Genomic DNA, 22,075 nt, shown 5'->3' with positions numbered 1-22,075 from the left:
TTTGTATTTTCAATTTTTATTAAAAAATATTTTTAATTTTTTTACTATATTTTAAAATTTTGTGTAATATTTTTCAAATTCTATCTTACTTCCATCATTCTATTTTAGTCTACTTCAGTGTATTTACCTTTTAAAATGTTCAAACGATTTCCTTGTTTTCTTTTTTCTTTTTCTTTTTTTTCTTTTTTGTTTCTTTTGTTTTTCCTGAATGCAGAAAGTGAAAAACATCATTTTTACTTTCAATTTCTATTAAAAATATTTTTCTTTAATTTTTTCACTATATTATTTGCTTTTATGTAAATTTTTAAAAATTCTATTTTACTTCCATCATTTTATTTCAGTCTACTACTGTATTCACTTTTTCAAATTTTCAAAAGATTTCTTTTTTTTCTCTTTTATTTTTCATTTCTTTTGTTTTTCTTGAATACAGAAAGAGAAAAAAATTCACTTTTATTTTTAATTTTTATTAAAAATATTTTTCTTTACTTTTTTCCTGCTTTATTCTTTACTTTTGTGTAAATTTTTTTCAAATTCTATTTTACTCCCATCATCTCATTTTAGTTTACTTTAGTGTATTTGTTTTTTCAAATTCTCAAATGACTTCCTTTCCCCCCCTTTTTCTCTCTAATCCGTCAAACTGCTTTCAACACCCAGACCAAAATACATCTAGGATCTAGCATCATTTATTAGATTTGTATGTGTGTGTGTGTGTGTTTTAAGTTTTTTAATTCTAATATTTTTTTAATTTTAATATTTTTTAATTTTTATTTTTCTACCTCATTAATTCCTTTTCTCCCTTCAAAATGACAAAACAAAGGAATTCACCCCAAAAGAAAGAGCACAAAGAAACGACAGCCAGGGATTTAATCAACGCATATACAAGCAAGATGTCTGAACCAGAATTTAGAATCACGATAATAAGAATACTAGCTGGAGTCAAAAATAGTTTAGAATCCCTTTCTGCAGAGACAAAAAAAAGTAAAAATAGTAAAAATGAAGTTAAAAATGCTATAACTGAGCTGCAATCACGGATGTATGCAGCGGTGGCAAGGATGGATGAGGCAGAACAGAGAATCAGCGATATAGAGGACAAACTTATAGAGAATAATGAAGCAGAAGAAAATAGGGAAATTAAGGCAAAAGAGCACGATTTAAGAATTAGAGAAATCAGTGACTCATTAAAAAGGAACAACATCAGAATCATAGGGGTCCCAGAAGAGGAAGAGAGATAAATAGGGGTAGAAGGGTTATGTGAGCAAATCATAGTGGAAAACTTTCCTAACCTGGAGAAAGACACAGACATCAAAATCCAGGAAGCACAGAAGACTCCCATTAGATTCAACAAAAACTGACCATCAACAAGGCATATCATAGTCAAATTCACAAAATACTCAGGCAAGGAGAGAATCATGAAAGCAGCAAAGGAAAAAAAGTCCCTAACCTACAAGGGAAGACAGATCAGGTTTGCAGCAGACCTATCCACAGAAACTTGGCAGGCCAGAAAGGAGTGGCAGGATATATTCAATGTGCTGAATCAGAAAAATATACAGCCAAGAATTCTTTATCCAGCAAGGCTGTCATTCAAAATAGAAGGAGAGATTAAAAGTTTCCCAGACAAACAAAAATTAAAGGAGTTTGTGACCACTAAATCAGCCTTGCAAGAAATTTTATGGGGGACTCTCTGAGGGGTGAAAAGATGAAAAAAAATAAAAATAAAAAACAAATAAATAAAGACCAAAAGCAACAAATGTTAGAAAGTACCAGAAAACACCACCAGAAACTCCAACTCTACAAGCAACATAATGGCAATAAATTCATATCTTTCAGTACTCACTCTAAATGTCAATGGACTCAATGCTCCAATCAAAAGACGTAGGGTTACAGAACGGATAAGAAAACAAGATCCATCTATATGCTGTTGACAAGAGACCCACTTTAGACCTAAAGACACCTTCACATTGAAAGTAAGGGGATGGAGAACCATCTATCATGCTAATGGTCAACAAAAGAAAGCCAGAGTAGCCATACTTATATCAGACAATCTAGACTTTAAAATAAAGACTGTATCAAGAGATGCAGAAGGGCATTATATCATAATCAAGGGGTCTATCCACAAAGAAGACCTAACAATTGTAAACATTTATGCACCAAATGTGATGGCACCCAAATATATAAATCAATTAATCACAAATGTAAAGAAACTCATTGATAGTAATACCATAATATCAGGAGAGTTCAACACCCCACTCACAGCAATGGACAGATCATCTAATAAAAAAATCAATAAGGAAACAATGGCTTTGAATGACACACTGGACCAGATGGACTTAACAGATATATTCAGAACATTTCATCCTAAAGCAGCAGAATATACATTTTTCTCCAGTGCACATGGAACGTTCTCCAGAATAGACCATATACTGGGACACAAATCAACCCTAATTAAGTACAAAAAGATAGAGATCATACCATGCATATTTTCAGATCACAATGCTATGAAACTCGAAATCAACCACAAGAAAAAATTTGGAAAGGTAAAAAATATTGGAAACTGAAGAACATCCTACTAAAGAATGAATGGGCTAATCAAGAAGTTAAAAATAAAATTAAAAAGGTAAAATTTAAAAGATAAAGTTAAAGATAAAATTAAAAATTATATGGAAGTCAATGAAAATGTTAACACCAGGGGCACCTGAGTGGCTGTCGGTTGAGTGTCTGACTTCAGCTCAGGTCATGATCTTGCAGTTCGTGAGTTCGAACCCTGCATTGGGTTCTGTGCTGAAAGCTCAGAGCCTGGAGCCTGCTTCAGATTCTGTGTCTCCCTCTCTCTGCCCCTTCCCACTCATGCTCTGTCTCTCTCTGTCTCTCAAAAATGAATAAACATTAAAAAGAAAAAGAAAAGAAAATGATAACACCACAACCCAAAACCCCTGGGACGCAGCAAAGGTGGTCATAAGAGGAAAGTATATAGCAATCCAGGCCTTCCTAAAGAAAGTATCTATCTAAGATACACAACCTAACCTTATGCCTTAAGGAGCTGGAAAAAGAACAGCAAATAAAACCCCAAACCAGCAGAAGACAGGAAATAATAAAGATTAGAGCGGAAATTAATGCTATCAAAACCAAAAACACAGTAGAACAAACCAGAAGCTGGTTCTTTGAAATAATTAACAAAATTGATAAACCACTAGCCAGTTTGATCAAAAAGAAAAAGGAAAGGACCCAAATAAATAAAATCAAGAATGAAAGAGGAGAGATCACAACCAACACAACAAAAATAAAAACAATAATAAGAGAATATTATGAGCAATTATATGCCAATAAAATGGACAATCTGGAAGAAATGGACAAATTCCTAGAAATATATACACTACCAAAACTGAAATAGGAAGAAATAGAAAATTTGAACAGACCCATAACCAGTAAGGAAATCGAATTAGTAATCAAAAATCTGCCAAAAAACAAGAGTCCAGGGCCAGATGGCTTTCCAGAGGAATTCTACCAAACATTTATGGAAGAGTTAACATGTATGCTCTTGAAGCTGTGCCAAAAAATAGAAACCAAAGGAAAATTTCCAAACTCTTTCTATGAAGCCAGCATTACCTCGATTCCAAAACCAGAGACCCCACTAAAAAGGGGAACTATAGAACAATTTCTCTGATGAACATGGATGTAAAAATCCTCAACAAGATATTAGCCAACTGGTTCCAACAATACATTAAAAAAAGTATTCACCATGACCAAGTGGGATTTATACCTGGGATGCAGAGCTGGTTCAATATCCACAAAACAATTAATGTGATTCATCACATCAATAAAAGAAAGGACAAAAACCATATGATCTTCTCAATAGATGCAGACAAAGCATTTGACAAAATACAGCATCCTTTCTTGATAAAAACCCTCAAGAAAGTAGGGACAGAAAGAGCATACCTCGAGATCATAAAAGCCATATATGAACGACCCAATGCTAATATCATCCTCAATGGGGAGAAACTGAGAGCTTTCCCCCTAAGGTCAGGAGTAAGACAGGGATGTTCACTCTCGCTACTGTTATTCAACATAGTATTGGAAGTCTTAGCCTCTGCAATCAGACAACACAAAGAAATAAAAGGCATCCAAATTGGCCAGAAGGAGGTCAAACTTTTACTCTTCACAGATGACATAATACTGTATATGGAAAACCCAAAAGATTCCACCAAAAAAACTGCTATAACTGATTCATGAATTCAGCAAAGTTGCAGGATATAAAATCAACACACAGAAATCAGTTGCATTCCTATACACCAATGAAGCGACAGAAAGAAAATGAAGTGACAGAGAAATCAAAGAATCAATCCCATTTACAGTTGCACAAAATATCATAAAATACCTAGGAATAAATCTAACCAAAGAGGTGAAAAATCTGTACACTGAAAACTATAGAAAGCTTATGAAAGAAATTGAAGAAAACACAAACAAATGGAAAAAGATTCCATGCTCCTGGATAGGAAGAACAAATATTGTTAAAATGTTGATAATACCCAAAGCAATCTACATATTCAATGCAATCCCTATCAGAATAACACCAACATTCTTCACAGAGCTAGAACAAATAATCCTAAAATTTGTATGGAACCAGAAAAGACCCCAAATAGACAAAGCGATCTTGAAAGAGAAAACCAAAGCTGGAGGCATCACAATCCTGGACTTAAAGCTGTACTACAAAGCTGTAATCATCAAGACAGTATGGTACTGGCACAAGAATAGACACCCAGATCAATGGAACAGAATGGAGAACCCAGAAATGGACCCACAAACGTACGGCCAACTAATCTTTGACAAAGCAGGAAAGAATATCCAATGGAACAAAGACAGTCCCTTCAGGAAGTGGTGCTGAGAAAAATGGACAGTGACATGCAGAAAAAATGAACTTGGACCACTTTCTTACACCATGCACAAAAATAAACTCAAAATGGATGAAAGACCTAAATGTAAGACAAGAAGCCATCAAAACCCTTGAGGAGAAAGCAGGCAAAAATCTCTTTGATCTTGGCCACAGCAACTTCTTACTTAACATGTCTCCAGAGGCAAGGGAAACAAAAGCAAGAATGAACTACTGGGACCTCAAAATAAAAAGCTTCTGCACAGCGAAGGAAACAATCAGGAAAACTAAAAGGCAACCAACAGAATAGGAGAAGATATTTGCAAACGACATATCAGATGAAGGGTTAGTATCCAAAATCTCTAAAGAACTTATCAAACTCAACACCCAAAAAACAAATAATCCATTGAAGAAATGGGCAAAAGACATGAATAGACATTTCTCCAAAGAAGACATCCAGATGGCCAACCGACACATGAAAAAATGTTCAACATCACTCATCATCAGGCAAATACAAATCAAAACCACAATAAGATACCACCTCACACCTGTCAGAATGGCTAACATTAACAACCCAGGCAACAACAGATGTTAGCGAGGATGCAGAGATATAGGATCTCTTTTGCATTGTTGGGAATGCAAGCTGGTGCAGCCACTCTGGAGAACAGTATGGAGGTTCCTCGAAAAACTAAAAATAGAACTACCCTACACCCAGCAATTGCACTACTAGGCATTATCCAAGGGATACAGGTGTGCTGTTTTGAAGGGACACATGCACTCCCATGTTTATAGCAGCACTATAAACAATAGCCAAAGTATGGAAAGAGCCCGAATGTCCATTGACGGATGAATGGATACAGAAGATGTGGTATATATATACAATGGAGTATTACTTGGCAATCAAAAAGAATGAAACCTTGCCATTTGCAACTACATGGATGGAACTGGAGGGTATTATGCTAAGTGAAATTAGTCAGAGAAAGACAAAAATCATATGACTTCACTCATATGAGGACTTAAGAGACAAAACAGATGAACATAAGGGAAGGGAAACAAAAATAATATAAAAACAGGGAGGGGGACAAAACAGAAGAGACTCATAAATATGGAGAACAAACTGAGAGTTACTGGAGGGGTTGTGGGAGGGGGGATGGACTAAATGGGTAAGGGGCACTAAGGAATCTACTCCTGAAATCATCGTTGCAGTATATGCTAACTAATTTGAATGTAAATTTAAAAAACAATAAAACAAGTTAATAAAAAAAAACTTAAGTATTTTTTAGGACTAGAAGTTAGAGTTAAGAAAATTCATCTGGGAAAGATTCAGAAATATGTAGTCTTGATACAGTACCTAAAAGGAGATAGCTTTAGTGAAAGTTTCATAGACATCTTTATGCAGATGCTTACTTAAAGACAATCTCCATTCTTTTCAGTTACAGGGATCTTGATTTCTGACTTTTGGCCTTTGAATTTGTCAAGTCAAGCCACTTCCATGCTTTGGGAAACCAGAAGATGCATCTTGCTTTCTGCAGGTCTTTTCAGAGGTGTGTCATTTTCTATGGTGTGTGTCATTGCTCTAATATGCTTTTCCCAATCGATGGAAAATGGAGACCATTTTAAAGTTTCATTAGCTTCATGATGCCTTATCCTGTTCGTCATCCTGCTCGCCTGCTATTAGAGGGCAATTACTTGATGAGCTCTCTTAGAAGAATGAAAATGCTAAATGATGTTCACTTAGTGGCAACTTAAAAATCTGATCTCATTTCTGATCCAGAGTTCCTGCTACAGAAGAAACTCAGTAAAAGGTTGGAGGCACTTCATCAAGATGGAAACAAGCTAGTTCCTACTGGAACAGAATATGGTTTAAAAAAAAATCCTAGTGCATCTTTCTCTCAAAAATTTGACTATTCTTATTGTTCAAATGAGTGACCTTCATCTATTTCCACGTTATTTGAACCACCTTCCAATGTGAAAGTGGTAGGATTTCTCTTCATAAATTAAAATGGCTAAAACATGTCTTCATTCTGTCCCTACTTCAAATAGGCTTACTCTTAGGTTTTTTAATGCCCTGTTTACAACTCATCATTTTGGCTTTTATATGACTTTGTGTGGCTTCTCCAGAGTACTATCCACAGTTTCTGTCATGAATTTGCATCCCTTTCTCTTTTAAAGCATAATAAATAGAAATAGCGATGTCAAATGACAACAGAAGAGTCAAACTGAAAACTCTAAGAAGACTCCTCAGAATCCACTCAACTCGAATGAAAAACATTGCTCCACCAAGTTAAGATGCTGTGAACCATTAACATGTTTAAACTTTGGTAAAACTTATTTCAGAATTTGCTGCTTGCTTAAACTTTCCTGGGAGACTCAGAAAAATAAAAAGAACACACACAATGAATAGCCACCCCTGTTGAGAAATAGGTATTATACACCCAGAAAAGGAAATAAGGTTGGACCCACATAACAAATGTTATGTACAAGATGTAAGTTACCAATAGGCAGACTTCCTTATGGACAGAGCAAATTCCACACAAAGAAGAGGAATTATGTTAACTACACGCCCATCCAACCTGTCTGCTCCTCCCAGAATTTCCAGTCAAGGAAATACAAGAAGGATAACACCATCTGGGAAAGGATTTCTGAACCAGAGTCTCATTCAGAATGTTATTACTTTTTAAGGCAGTGATCCAAAAATTGAGCGTTACAGTAGACTAGTGATTATACGAGCAGCTCAAGCCAAGCTAGAGGGGAGGAAGTGATCGCACATCTGCTCTGACTTTAACGCCAGCCTCTGTTCCTGACACTAAGCCCTCAGAGAGCAGAGAGTGGGAGTGCTTAAACTGGGTACCATATAAATTAATCAGTCAAGCTAGTTACAGATAAACTCATCCAACCTGATACACCTCCATTGTATTAGGAAATAAAGAATATAAATAAATTAGTTGTGGAGTTGTGTTCTGTAAAATATTTCATTTACCTTTATGAGTCCTTAATATTTTAAATATTGCATAGATATTGTATAGATACCAACTCATTTGAAAAACATAGTTTCCTCTACTAGATAAGTGTGCTGCAATCGTAGGTTAAAGAGGAAAAAAGTTGTGAGTCATGTTTCTTTATGAGAATGACCCAAAGGGGAGCCTCTTACCTTGCTGTTCCTTAGTGTATAACCATGAACAAATTGCTTTACCTCTCTATGTCTCAGATGCTTTATTTTTAAGGAAAAGAGATTGTCCTAGATCAATTGTAATGGAACTTCCAGCTCTAACATTCAGTGATCATTCAATGATCACAAATTTTTCTATGTTGACATCAGATTCAGATTATTTCATTTTATTGCAAGTCAGAGGCTAGAAAACTGAGAACATAGAATTAAATGTTCACCCATAAATACTCTGCCCAGGATCCTTTCTATTTGGTTTTGATAGAGAACAAACCATTCAGATTTTCCAGTTAGTTATAATTCAAGAGAGGTATAACTGATAGCTGTATTTGTGTCACTCTGTGCTCAGCATCCTACAAACTGCTTGGCATATGTTGGCTCATCTGATCTGCATGACAACCCTGAGGAAATCAAATCAGAAAAATAAAAACTTATCCATTTTCTCAGCTTTAGAAAGTAAAGTGACTGAGGTAAGAATGATTGACTCAAAGCCCATACTCTTCAGCACTGCGTTATAGAGAATTAATTAAAGAAAAGAAGAACTAAAAACACACTTTCAGTAGGAAAATCCAGAAGTGTGTTTGCAAAGGTATGTGTTGGCGTTTCCTAAGTAGCCAGGAAGTACTAATAGTTGTGCAGCAAAATCAAGACAGACATACATGAGATGAACTACTAAATATTTTTCTCTCAATTAACAAAGTATAAAATTATAAACAATACATTTGAAAGAGTCACTTAAGATACGAATTATTTGAAAAGACAAACAGTTCTACCTGGTACATTAAAATTGATTTTGAGTTCATAATAACTTCAGGAATACATATTTGTATTAATTCATCTCAGATTTTCTTTGAGAATGATAAGATCGGGCAATAATGAGTCGAGTTTAGATCAGGCAATATTGCAATAGGTACAAATATTGAATCATTATATTATATGCCTGAAGCTGTAGTAATGTTATATGTCAATTGAGTCTCAATTTTTTTTTTAAAGGATCAGAGGGGCACCTGGGTGACTCAGTCGGTTAAGTGTCCAACTCTTGATTTTGGCTCAGGTCATGACCTCATGGTTCATGAGATGGAGCCCTGCATCAGGCTGTGTGCTGACAGGGTGGAGCCTGCTTGGGATTCTGTCTCCAGAGCCCTCTCTTAGTGCCCTTGCTGTGTTTGTGCACTTGCTCTGTCTCAAAATAAACAGTGTTTCAAACCTTCCTAAATGCAACTTATCAAGATAATGCCTACAAGAAAAAGGCCAGATGAGGTAGAAATAATAACTTCACTGCTAGACGTGTTGAATTTCTGATATATGGAAAGTTCCAGCAGAATATGTAGAGGGGGCAGATGGAATTATGAGTCTTAGGTTCATAAGAAAAATTATTATTGTCAAGATATATCATTCAACCAGAATAAATACAGTTCCAGCTACTTGAAAAGCACATATAACACACATTTATAGTGAGGTTGAAATTTATGCACTAGAACTCATACATAGGAAAGAAATATCTAGCTCTAGTTTTCGCCTGAATCTATCTTACCTTCTAACCTATTCTACTGAAGATGTAAATTTACCTAGTAAAATAACTCAGTGTCTTCCCATTTAAAGCAGTTTTTTCTTCGGTAAATACCCTCTCAAGTCAGAGTTGAAACTCCCTCTCGGGGCTATTTCTCCCCTCCACTAAACTTCCCTTCCCTAAGGGCATCTAGATAAAGGTGAAATTTGTGTATCACCTGGGCAGTCGGATGGGGAAGGAGTAAGGGTTTCTGGGCCTCACAAGCTGCCCTCTAGTTTGTCACTGACCCTCACTAAAAGTTCTCTTTCTGCCTAGTTACTGGACACTCTATGCTTTTGTGCACCTAGAAGGGAGCCAAATCTACTTGAGATAAATTTGGAGCCAAGTATATCTGGAATCAAATCTCAGGTAAGTCACTTAGTAGCTACATGTCTCTGAAAAAGCAGCTTAACTTGACTGATTTTACCTTACTAATCTGTAAAATAGGGGTTCTTTCCTACATTCCAGAGTAAAAGGAGTTAGAAAACAATTGCTCATAAAAGGTCCCCTTCTGGGGCACCTGCGTGGCTCACTCAGTCCATTGAGCATTGGACTTCAGCTCAGGTCATGATCTCATGGTTCGTGAGTTCAAGCCCACATCGGGCTCACTGCTGTCAGCCTGTCAGCAGAGAACCCGCTTTGGATCCTCTGTCCCTCTCTCTCTGCCCCTCCCCTGTTTGCACTCTCCCAAAAATAAATATTTTTAAAAAAGAAGAAGAAGATCCCCTTCTCACTACAGCCATTTAAGCAATAGCCACATCTAGTTTTAAACTTGTGTGCATTAAACAATATCATCCTGTTTAATGCACTGAGGAAGAGTTCTCCTCAGCCGAGCCTCCATACAAATATTAAGGTTTAGGTACTTATTCTGCTTAAAATTTTACCTGTTGTTTTTATAACATTCCTAACATGTATCGATGGGAAAAAGAAAAAAACTACACGAAGAGAAAATTTAAGTCTCCTAGTATATAAAATTTTGTCTCCAATCCCTTAGGCCTAAGCCAAAAGACCATACTTTTAGGAGACAAACACTTCTAGGATGAGTAGAAACAATAAGTAATGTAAGATGTTTCTTTAAAGGGCTTTATCTCCATGATATTGGCAGAGGCTGACTTGAGGGCGCTTATCCTCCAAGTAAACCCAATGAAGTTCAATCATTTAATGGCAAACTCTCTTGCTCTTTGCCTCACAACTCATCCACAGACTGAGCAAGATTCTTGGTATGGCATCCAGGAATCAGCAAGCCTTGCAAGAGACATCTGTGACATGTGTCATGAATTCACAGCAATGACATCTTCAAGGTGGCCCACTGGTGCTTCTCAGTGTTTCCCTAAGTCCAGAGCAGCATATCTGCTGATGGTAGCAGAACACCTGAAGTTCCAAAATGCCTACAGGGGTGAGCAAGGAGATATCACAGAATACAACAGGAGACTTTCTTGGGTTGCATGATCCTGGCATATAAAAAAATAAAAAATAAAAAAATTGGCAGACCAATGGCGATCTGGCTGGTACTACTATTGCTGCTTTCTGAGAGCTTGCCCTGGCACTAGCATCCGCAGCTAACCAGGCATGTTCAAGTTACCCCTTTTTAGCAGTAAGTTGGAGAACCGGGACTGGGTCCTGGGCATAAAAGAACCAAAACCCACTGTGACACACAATTAAAATTTGCACTATATTGACAGTAAGCACTGCCTTAGCTTCTCTTGCTCTCACTCCATTCATATTATTTACCCTAGAACCTCCCAAATGCAATTTGGAGCCTCCCACCTAAACTTCCTGAAGGGAGAATCTTCCATAGTGATGAATGCAGTTTTTACATATGTGAAAAACACCAACTATCTCCAACCAGGAAAACAATTCTGGTTCTGTTTTTAAAAATAGTTTATTCTTTTTCTTGTATTTTCTTCTGCTCTGTAGCATGCTCTGAGTTACTTTATGCCCCCCCTAAAGCCATAAGTATTAACAGTTCTCTCATTTGAATGAACCACTGTACCTGACAGGTTGCAGCAAACAAGGCAAAGAACATGGAGGACAGTCAGCTACTTAGACAATTGTATTTAGGGTCCAATTAAATTTACATGCTCATATGCTTTTAATTGACTGCATGTTATAACAATAAGAAATAAGAAAAACAAAAACAAAACGCTATTTTAAAGTGAAAAGAGACATGAGCAAAAATTTTAAAGTAATCACATAACCTCTGGGGCAGCTGGGTGGCCTAGTCAGTTAAGCATCCAACTCTTGATTTCAGCTAAGGTCATGATCTCAGGGTCATGGGATTGAGTCCCACGTTGGACTCTACACTGAGGTAACAGCCTGCTTAAGATTCTTTCTTTCCTTCTCCCTCTGCCCTTCTTGCTTGCTCACACTCTCTCTCAATAAAATAAAATAAAATAAAAATAAATTAAAAAAATATTATAACCACTAAGCTATTAACTTCAGTCTCCTATAGTCAATAACACAATGATAATTTCACTTATCCCACTGGCAAGAAAAAAATTAAAATTCTCTGAATTGAATGCAGTGAAATATGTCCACTCATTCTTGGGAGTAAGAATTGTTTCAATCTTTTTGAAGGTCAATTTAGTATCATTATCATTATTATTTAGTATCATTTTTAGTATCATTAAGAGCCTTAATGTATTCTAATCCTTTAGTATCATTAAAGGTCTCAGTAATTCTCCAAGAATTTATTCTAATAATCAAGGACACATACAAAAATTTATTTACATCATTTATAACAGAAAAAAATGTAGAAACAAATGCCCCAAAATAATATGATAGTTAAGTAAATTACAGTCTACTTATATGATGGTCACTTTTTAAAATCATCTTTAAAAAATAAATATGTAAGAAAATGATCATGATACACTCAGTGACAAATATAGGCTATAAAACTATATAAAATGTTTATTCTCCTTTTGGAAATAAATTCTTTCTTGGAAATCCATTTGACAATGTCTCATGAAAAGTTATATTTATATACATATGGACATACACCTATATATAGACACATAAATATAATGAAATGTAAAACATATGCATATCTACATATAGATCTATACCTTTTAACTCAGTAAATCAATGTCTGGTCATCTACCCTAAGGAATTAATCCTAATGGATCAAAGATCTTTATCACATTATTATTAATAATTTAATAATAAATGTTAGAAAAGAAAAATTAATGTTAAGCAAATGATGCTAGGAAGTAGCCACTAAAGGGGCAACAAAGATAATGCAGCAATATAAGAAGTGTTTGTAATTTGAAAAAAAATAGGCTAAAAAATTTTTTTAGATTAAATTACAACTAAGAAAAACATGTATGCAGAGGAAGCATGGCAGGTTATAAATAACTCAAAACAACAGAAGTGGCAATGTTTGGGTGAAACTACCTTTGGGTTTTTCTTTTTTTTTTCTTTCTATTTTTTCTTTAGTTTGTCGAATTTTTTCTAAGAAATAGAATAAAATTCTTTTTCTTTTTTTTTTTTTAATTTTTTTTTTTCAACGTTTATTTATTTTTGGGACAGAGAGAGACAGAGCATGAACGGGGGAGGGGCAGAGAGAGAGGGAGACACAGAATCAGAAACAGGCTCCAGGCTCCGAGCCATCAGCCCAGAGCCTGATGCGGGGCTCGAACTCACGGACCGTGAGATCGTGACCTGAGCTGAAGTCGGACGCTTAACCGACTGCGCCACCCAGGCGCCCCAGAATAAAATTCTTTTAAAAGTGTGGAGAAAGGGAAGTAACAGGAAGTTTAACCAAATACAAAGGCTCAGCTTAAGACAACTGAGAAGTGAGAACCCCAGAGTGAAGGAAAGCTAGGAATGGAGTTTCTCCGCTCCTCAGGGGAGCAACTGGATCTGGGGCTGTTAGTGAAAAGTGCACTGGACACAGGAGGACTCTGATGCCTCAAGAACTAGGGATCCTGAAAGAGTATTAAACTTGGGCTTGAAATGTGATGGTTTATCAGTGAAGTCTGTTGGGGATGGGTGATGGGGAGGAGACTGATGTTACCAGTCAACACATGCCAATCTGAGTGCAGTTGTGAATTTTAACTGATGTCCAGTATTTACGGAGTGCACATTTGAGGTCTACTAATGGTAGGAAAAGACCTATCCTCTGGAGTACATGACAAGTAGGAGGTTGACAAGAAGTCCCAAAAGATATCTGGGAACAAAAATTAAAAAAAAAAAAAAAGTAAGAGGCATGTCATAGAAGCCAAAATTGGAAAATTTGAGCAGCAGATGTAGGGAAAAATACAAATATCTATTCTCAGATTATCAAACACAGTCCTTGGACTATTGCTATCATGCTTAGATGGTACAAATGAAATCATACCATAGCAGTCTGGCTACTGACCCAGCTCTAGCCAAGACTGAAAACCTGAACAGGGTGTAAAATAAGGTGAAGGCATAACCAGGGAGTTGCAGGAACCTAGGAAGGTTTGCACCCTTACGGCTCTGCAACAGATAATGGAGATGGTGGGACATGCCCACGCCTAGTTTCTGAAGGTCTCCCACTGAGGACAGCAGGTTCAGCAGCACAGACTGGTGACCTCACAGATTCAGTGGACCCCAACAATGTGTGGGAAGCTATGGCTGGTGCAGAGCCAGTCCCGGACCACCATGATGGTGGACAACAGCTCTTCTGCAGAGAGGACCTACGATTTTTTGGAATGGCCTGTAGATTGTTGCAAGACTGGCCAATGGTAGCATTTTGCCCTAAATAGGAGCTAGCAAGAAGCTCTCTCCCAGAAAAAGCTGCTCATATCATCCTCTGTGCCAAATGCATCTCTGGACATAGGGCTTGACTCAGATGGAGGCATCAGAATACTATGACTGAAGACAGAAGCCAAGTGTAAGCCATGTTTTACTTGGAGCTTTTGGCTCAATGGAGCTGACAGGTTAGCAGAAATCATTGTTTTTAAGAGATCTAGGAGACTATTGGGTGGTTCACATGTCTTGAACTTATCTGCGGGATGGGCAACTATAGGTGGATATGGCCCACTTTGCTGCATGGCTTCTGGATTTAAGGAGCCATCTTGTAAATAAGAGCTGTATCTAAATAAGAAGTTTCACTAGTTGCTTCTGAGCAGACCTGTAAGCTTAAGGATGTGTTTTCATGTTTATCAGTCTCACCTGAGTCACAGCGAGAATTAAGACTGGCTTCCAAATTGTGACCTTCACTAGGGACATAAGACAACCTGTGCTTTTCTGTGACTTTCTATGGTGGGGCCCAGGACAGGGGGCAGAAAGTCTTGGTGCTCCTCCCTAGTCTTTGGCTCCTGGCTTTTATTGCTGCGGATGGCCATTTCTGGAGTCAGCTTCTTCTTCTGGAGCTTAGTCTGGATTCGTGTGTTCACATGTTGAAAAAGGTCAAGGTGAAAATGCCTGCTGGTCTGTGGTGCCATTAGCCTGTTTTACTCAGGCTGTGGGCACTCATGAGGCAGAGAAGCACATGTGGAAGATGAGGAGGGCTGGGAGAAACAAACAGCCTCTTTCCTTCTGTGGAGGACTGGCTTGGGTCAGATGTGCACAGGAAAGACAGAGACAAAAGTCCTCCAGAACCAACTGGCATACGTCCATCAAACTGGTATCTCTGAATTTCCTCTGGTGCTGCAAGAAGCTCTGAAGGCAGAGGGAACTATCTAGAAGCCTTTTGTTTTCCCAGCAGCCTCTGGCTGGGAGACAACTTCCTTCCCTCCTATTTTTTTGGATGGCTATACCTTTTTCCTGCTTGATCATAGAGTCTTTCGAGGTTCCAAGGTGCCCCTTTACTTATTTATTTTTAATTTTTTTAAACATTTATTTATTTTTGAGTGACAGAGAGATACAAAACATGAGCAGGGAAGGAGCAGGGAAAGAGGGAGACCCAGAACCTGAAGCAGGCTCCAGGCTCTGAGCTATCAGCACAGAGCCCAACACGAGGCTGAAACTCATGAACTGTAAGATCATGACCTGAGCTACAGTTGGACGCTTAACCAACTGAGCCACCCAGTCCCCCCGACCCCGCACAAGGTGCCCCTTTAAACAGCACTTCTGATTGGAAGCTGCACTGGTAAAAGGGAATGGCTTCAATATTATGGTACTTACTCCCTGGGAGAGCTCCCAACTGGTTAAAGGGCATTCTCATGTGTGGGGCCACCAGGGCTCTGTAATAAATCCTTGGTGGCCAGGGTTAGGAACAAATTCAGAGAGTAGAACAAGTCTCCCAGGTACAGCAATGGCAGGCCATCCATGCCAGGCCACCTCTTTCTCTCACAATGAGCCTACTTTCTTACAACCAATCGAGTGGATGACACTGCGAGGCCAATCAGAATAGCTCTGTAACCTCCGCTCACCATGGTCCTAAAGGAACAGGAAAAGAAGAAAAGCAAATTAAAGCAAACTAGAGGTAACAATTTAATCATATCAAATTAATAAAATATGTTTTAAATGATACTATATGATGCTCGAGGCCATGGTGAAACTTGTATAGACTTACACAGCTGGAAGCATTAAAAGTTTAAAAATTATTTTTGTTTGTAAAACCATTTCTGTTTATATCCTTTTACCTAGCAACCCTGTTCACAGGAATGTTTCAGGAGGAAATACATTTAACAAAAGCAAACACCTACATTAATAAGAGATCTATTCCAAATGGAGTTCTAATACAGGAAAGGAAGAAAGAAGGCAGGAAGAAGGCAGGAAGAAAGGAAATTAAAATCACCTAAATAGTGAATTGCTCATATGTATGTAAATGAGAGATAAGATTAAGTCCATTAGGTAATAATTATGTAGACTTATAGAAATAATGATTACTTACAAAACTGGAATATAAAACTATATACAAACACACACACACACACACACACACACACACACACACTGAAAAATTACATCTTCAAAAACTAAAATATAATGTGTAAGAATTAAAAGAGGTTGGTATAATGTCTGGGGTTCCCCCCACCACCAATCTTTGATACTGCGATTATCATTCTAATCCAAATTCTTAGTTACTATAATTTATGAATGTACATTTTTGTAGCACTAGCATAAAATAAGAAGAGAAAATAATAATTAAGCACATACTATAAGACTTTGATTCAGTTATTAGAATAAATCGCCTTGCAATGTCAAATATATAAGACTCATTGTGTGTATACAGTATCCACACAGTATCCACAGAGAGACTAACATCCAAAAGTGTCCATGATCTGTTACTAAAATGTGAAAAGCTGAGAGAAAGAGGGATGGGGGCACGGTAAGAGGAGGGATTTGGGCAGGAGGGAAGGAAGCAGTCACAGCCTCGAAGTTGAAGTAGCAGAGATCTTCCAAAGCAAAGCAGAGTCTCCAAAGCAGAGCAGAGATCAATTATCAGGCCTTTCCTGGGAAGGTAAACAAATGTTCCCCTGGCTTTTCTTGGTTCCGAGCAAGCTGACTGAAGGGAGGGAGAGGACCTACCAAGCAAACAGCAGGAAAAGAGAGATTGAGGTCAGATTAAAAGACACACACACACACACACACACACAATTTTTCTAAAGGAAATTTAACTCCCTATTAAGACTGAGACTCAAATCGCTTCTCGGCCTTTTGGCTAAGATCAAGTGAAGGCTGAGACTCAGAACCCAGAAGGTCCACGCTAGGGAGAAAAAAAAGTTTAAACTTACAAAGTTATTAAAAATTTTGGAAGATGTGGTTTCCAGATAAGAACAGGAACTGGCTGAGCTCATTTTAACCAGCCTCTTTTCCCTTCACCTAACCTCGAACTACACCTGCTGACTTCAGATGACATCTCCTGCAACCCTTCCTGGACAGCTGTGGAAAATGTGTATTCCAAGAGCACAGGCCTGGCGTCACCCAGGTTTTGGCTAAACTCACAAGTAGGCATAAAGACATCTCCCAACCCCCCAAGTTTGCCAACTCTGATACAAGGACAGGCATAAATCTGTGAAGTTAAAATGGAATGATTTCCTTACAGGTAAACATTTCCAGACTTTACAATTCCTAGGAATGGTCTATTTTCTCTGAATCAACAGAAATGAGCTAGCTCCTAGCCCTACTTCACTACAAGATGAAGGATTAGGACCACTTAATCACTGACTTTCAGCACTTCTTTCTTCCTGTGAAGACATTCCAATAAATTCCCAAACAGACTTTCTGACCTCGGCACGGCTGTCCCTGTCCCCTTGTGAAGCCATTACCCAGTCACAAACAATTTGTGAAACTTGATGTCCCCTGGACTAAAGCTTCCAAAGCCCAGAAGGGTATTAATAAAAAGTCCTCGAGATGGACCCAAAGGAGGTCTCCCCTGCACCCTGTATCTGAACTGACCAGTAATCTGTGACCCCTAGCATTTACTCCTGTTCAGCTTGCTGGTTCCCCAGGCTTGAATGTCACACGCTAGGCTCTCAAAGCCTTTGGAATCTATTACTTTGTTGAGGCATATGGATTGACTGTACATAATTGGCCTCAGCTGGATACACTGTGGCCAGGGAGACTAACTCAAGCTACATCCTCAGGCAGGTGACCCAGGACTACATAAGACCCTAACAGATCTGGAAACTCCAAAGTCGTAAGCTATTCAGGAGGCTAGTCCTGGATAAAATGCACTTCTGTGACCCAAGAGTTATATATAATTTGCATAAGAAGGATGTTTAAAAAATGGCCTTCCTTCATAAAAATAGCACCATAGTTGTTTCCTTATCTTCACCCAGCCCAATCTAGTCAGAAAAAAAATGGTTCAGTAGAGACTTTGTACAATCATGGGAATCAGGAAATCCTTGAAACAGAAATCCTTGAAACCAAAGCCTCAGGAAAAAAAAATCCTGATAGAAGAGACTGAATATAAACATTTCTTCTTCCCCCTTGGTATTCCCCTTTATAGCCTGAAGTAATAGAGACTTCACTTCCTAAAGAAAAAGTGTGACCCCATAGCCTTTATGGAGTTATACCAGATTAGTTTACCAGCTTTGAGATGGCTCTGGTGTTTTTTAAATCAAAACCCCATTGCAAACAGTAAATACACTGTTGAGAATCCTCATTTAACTGCAAAATAACATGAAGAAAGAGCTAATCCACTGATAAATTAGATAACTTGGATAAAATGGGGAAATTCCTACTAAAGCACAAACTACCAAAATTGACTAAAGAAAAAAAATAAAAATTCTGCATAGATCTATAACAAGTAAAGATATAGAATTAATAATTTTAAAACTTCTTAAATAGTATAGTCCATGCTCAGATAACTTCATTGGTTAATTCTATCAAACATTTAAAAAAGAGGGATACCTTCGTGGCTCAGTCAGTTAAGTGGCTGGCTTCTGGGTGAGGTCATGATCTCATGGTTCACGAGTTCGAGCCCCCCATCAGGCTCTGTGCTGACAGCTTAGAGCCTGGAGCCTGGAGCCTGCTTCAGATTCTGTGTCTCCCTCTCTCTCTGCCCCTCCTCTTTCTGCCCCTCTCTTTCTCTCTCTCAAAAAAATAAATAAACATAAAAAAAATTTAAAGAAAAACAAATTCCTTGCAAACTCTTCTAAAAAATAGAAAAGAAGAGAATACTTCCTAACTCACTCCTTGAGGTCAGTATTACCCTGATACCAAAACCAGACAAAGACATCACAAGAAAACTACAGACCAATATTTCATATAGAGACATAAACCTCCTCAACAAAATATTAACAGACTGAACCTAAAACATTTAAATAATTATATACCATAACTAAGTGGGATTTATCCTAGGAATGCAAGTTTGCTTTAACATCTGAAAATAAATTAGTGTAACACACCACATCAATATAATAAAGTGGAGGAAAATGTATTACCTTCTCCATAACGCAGAAAAAGAAAACATTTGACAAAATCCAATACCTTATCATGATAAAAACACTCAGCAAATTAGGAAGAAAAGGAAACTTCTTCAGTCTGATAAGGGGCATCAATAATGCAGAAAGAGCATTTGACAAAATCCAATACCTTTTCATGATACAAACACTCAGCAAATTAGGGATAGAGGGAAACTTCCTCAATCTGATAAAAGGCAAGAGAGTATTCTAAACCATTCTGAAGTATTACCTCTTTTGGGGAATGCTTTCATGAACTTAAATGTTAATTTTACTTTTTTATGCTAAAAGGAGTTATTTATCATCACCTACATAGAAAGCTTAAAACAATGAGAGACTCCCCTCCAATAGCTACACTTAGTTGTCAGAGTGGCTGGCAGTGTGACTTTATAAAGTATTTATCTGTACCTGACTAAGTGATGTCTTCTGGAATATTCAGAGAACAGGTGTTCTGCACAGTTTGTAGCTACCCTTTTCTAGCACTTTCCAGAAGTTGTTTGGTACTGTGAAATATAACAATAGGCTCTAGAAGAATCAGATTTTTTAGTTTGTTTCTAAGCAGTGAAATACACAGAAAAAAACCCTCAGAAACAGGTTATTTATAAAATTGGTTTTTAAGCACTAGATAGAACAGTAAGTGTCTTCCATAAATACCAAATGTCCTACGCTTAGGACAAAGAAATGGAAATATTTCTTTGTCTTTAATCTGTCCATATATAACAAATGAAATGGTTTGGGCTAATGCAGTAAAGTTGAACATTCACATACCTTACAACCCAGCACCCTCCATTTTTAAATATAAACATGCACCTGTGCACCAGTTGATATATATAAAGTATTACTAGTGGCAGTACCTTTAATAGATAAAAATAAAAACAAACAAAACAAAAACCAGAAATAATCTAATTACATACTGACAGTAAACTGAGTAAATTGTAATGTATCCATACAGCAATAAAAAATAAATGAAACACTACACATATCCATGTGGATACATTATACAAACAGCATCGAACAAAAGCAGCGAGCCATAGAAAAATATACAAAATAGAATTGTATTTATACTAAGGCCCCAAATAGGAAAAACTAAGCAATGTATTGCCTATGGATACATACTTACTTAATAAAACCATTTTTTAAAAAAGTAAGAAAATGATTATCATAAAAGCCAAGATTGTGTTTTGGACAGAATGGTTGTTGGGAGGAGGTCTGAATCAGGAGGTGTTCACGGTGGGGGAAGGGAGAGGTGTTTCTGGCATTAATAATGTCTATTTCTTCAACTGAGTTATATGATATATATGTATATATTTGTATACATAGTGTATACATATACATATGTGTGTGTATATATATATATATAATCATATGCATATTACATATTATATAGACATTGTATTTGTATATAAGTTTCACAATTTAAAAAATCTTAAAATCTAATTCAACAAACCACAATGGGGCACCTGGGTCATTCAGTCAATTAAACATCCAACTTCAGCTCGTGGCATAGTCTCACAGTTTATGAGTTTGAGTCCCACATTGGGCTCTCCACTTTCAGCACAGAGCCTGCTTCAGATCCTCTGTCTCCCTCTCTCTCTGCCCCTCCCCAGCTCATGCACTCTCTTTTTCTCTCTCTGTCAAAAATAAATAAACATTAAAAAAATGACAAGGCACTAAGTATACCACATATTTTTTATTTTTATATCTTTAAGGAATAGCTAGATTGACACTTGTGGCTAACTTGATTAATAAATGTCATTAAACATTAACTGATTTTGTTTTCTATTAAATAGACAGATTGATTGAACTCAATCAAGATGTTCAAAATGATGAAAATAATGATCTGTGTAGAGTAGGAAGTCAAAAAAAAAAGGAAAACAAAAAGGTAAAAAAGTGAAATCCGTTCTCAAATAATCTCTCAAAATACAAATGATTCCTAGGTATTTGAGATAGGTCAGGAGTGATCAATGACCTGAGCATATATATAAGAGGATATGATGTGAAAGATCCCTTTTAATCTAAGTCTGATATGCTTTACAAATAATTAGACCACAAATCCTCTAGGCATACAACACTGTCTATTGCTAGTTGTGGTGTGTTGACAAATTCTTTTTTTTTTTTTTAATTTTCTCCCATTATGGGTCATGAAATTCAAGGTGCAATTAACGATTAGCTCTCAGGTGTAAATGATAATGTTTTTATCTATTATGAACCACACTTCCTATCAAAAGCACCTGGGCTTTATGATAGAGCCCTTATAAAAGAGCTTAATAATCCCAACTTTACATCTAACTCTTGTGAGTAAGGTGCCATGTCTCAGAGACTGTGTTCTAGGATAAGACTGTTGGAAATAATATGTACTTATAGGCATATAACAGGGAAATCTTACACAATAACAAACTTTGAAGGAAGTCCCTAAGATATTTGTAAAGCAAAAATCTCAAGTCAAGATCGTAGGAAGGCAAAGTGGTTTCACTGTTATCGGTAAGCCAATATTTTGTGCGCTACAGCCCTTATTTTAAGAACATGGACAGATTAGAAAATATCCAGGAAAGCATTTGGGATGAGTAGGAATATGAACATCATCTTAGGAAAAAAAAAAACCCTTCATGGGCTAAAGATATTTGTATCAAAGAATGAAACCATATAGATGTCCTCAAATATTTAAAGGATTATAA

The sequence above is a fragment of the Prionailurus bengalensis genome, chromosome F2, assembly GCF_016509475.1.
Source record: "Prionailurus bengalensis isolate Pbe53 chromosome F2, Fcat_Pben_1.1_paternal_pri, whole genome shotgun sequence".
Lineage (NCBI taxonomy): Eukaryota > Metazoa > Chordata > Mammalia > Carnivora > Felidae > Prionailurus > Prionailurus bengalensis.
The sequence above is the reverse complement of the archived record's forward strand: the minus strand, read 5'-3'. Positions refer to the sequence as shown.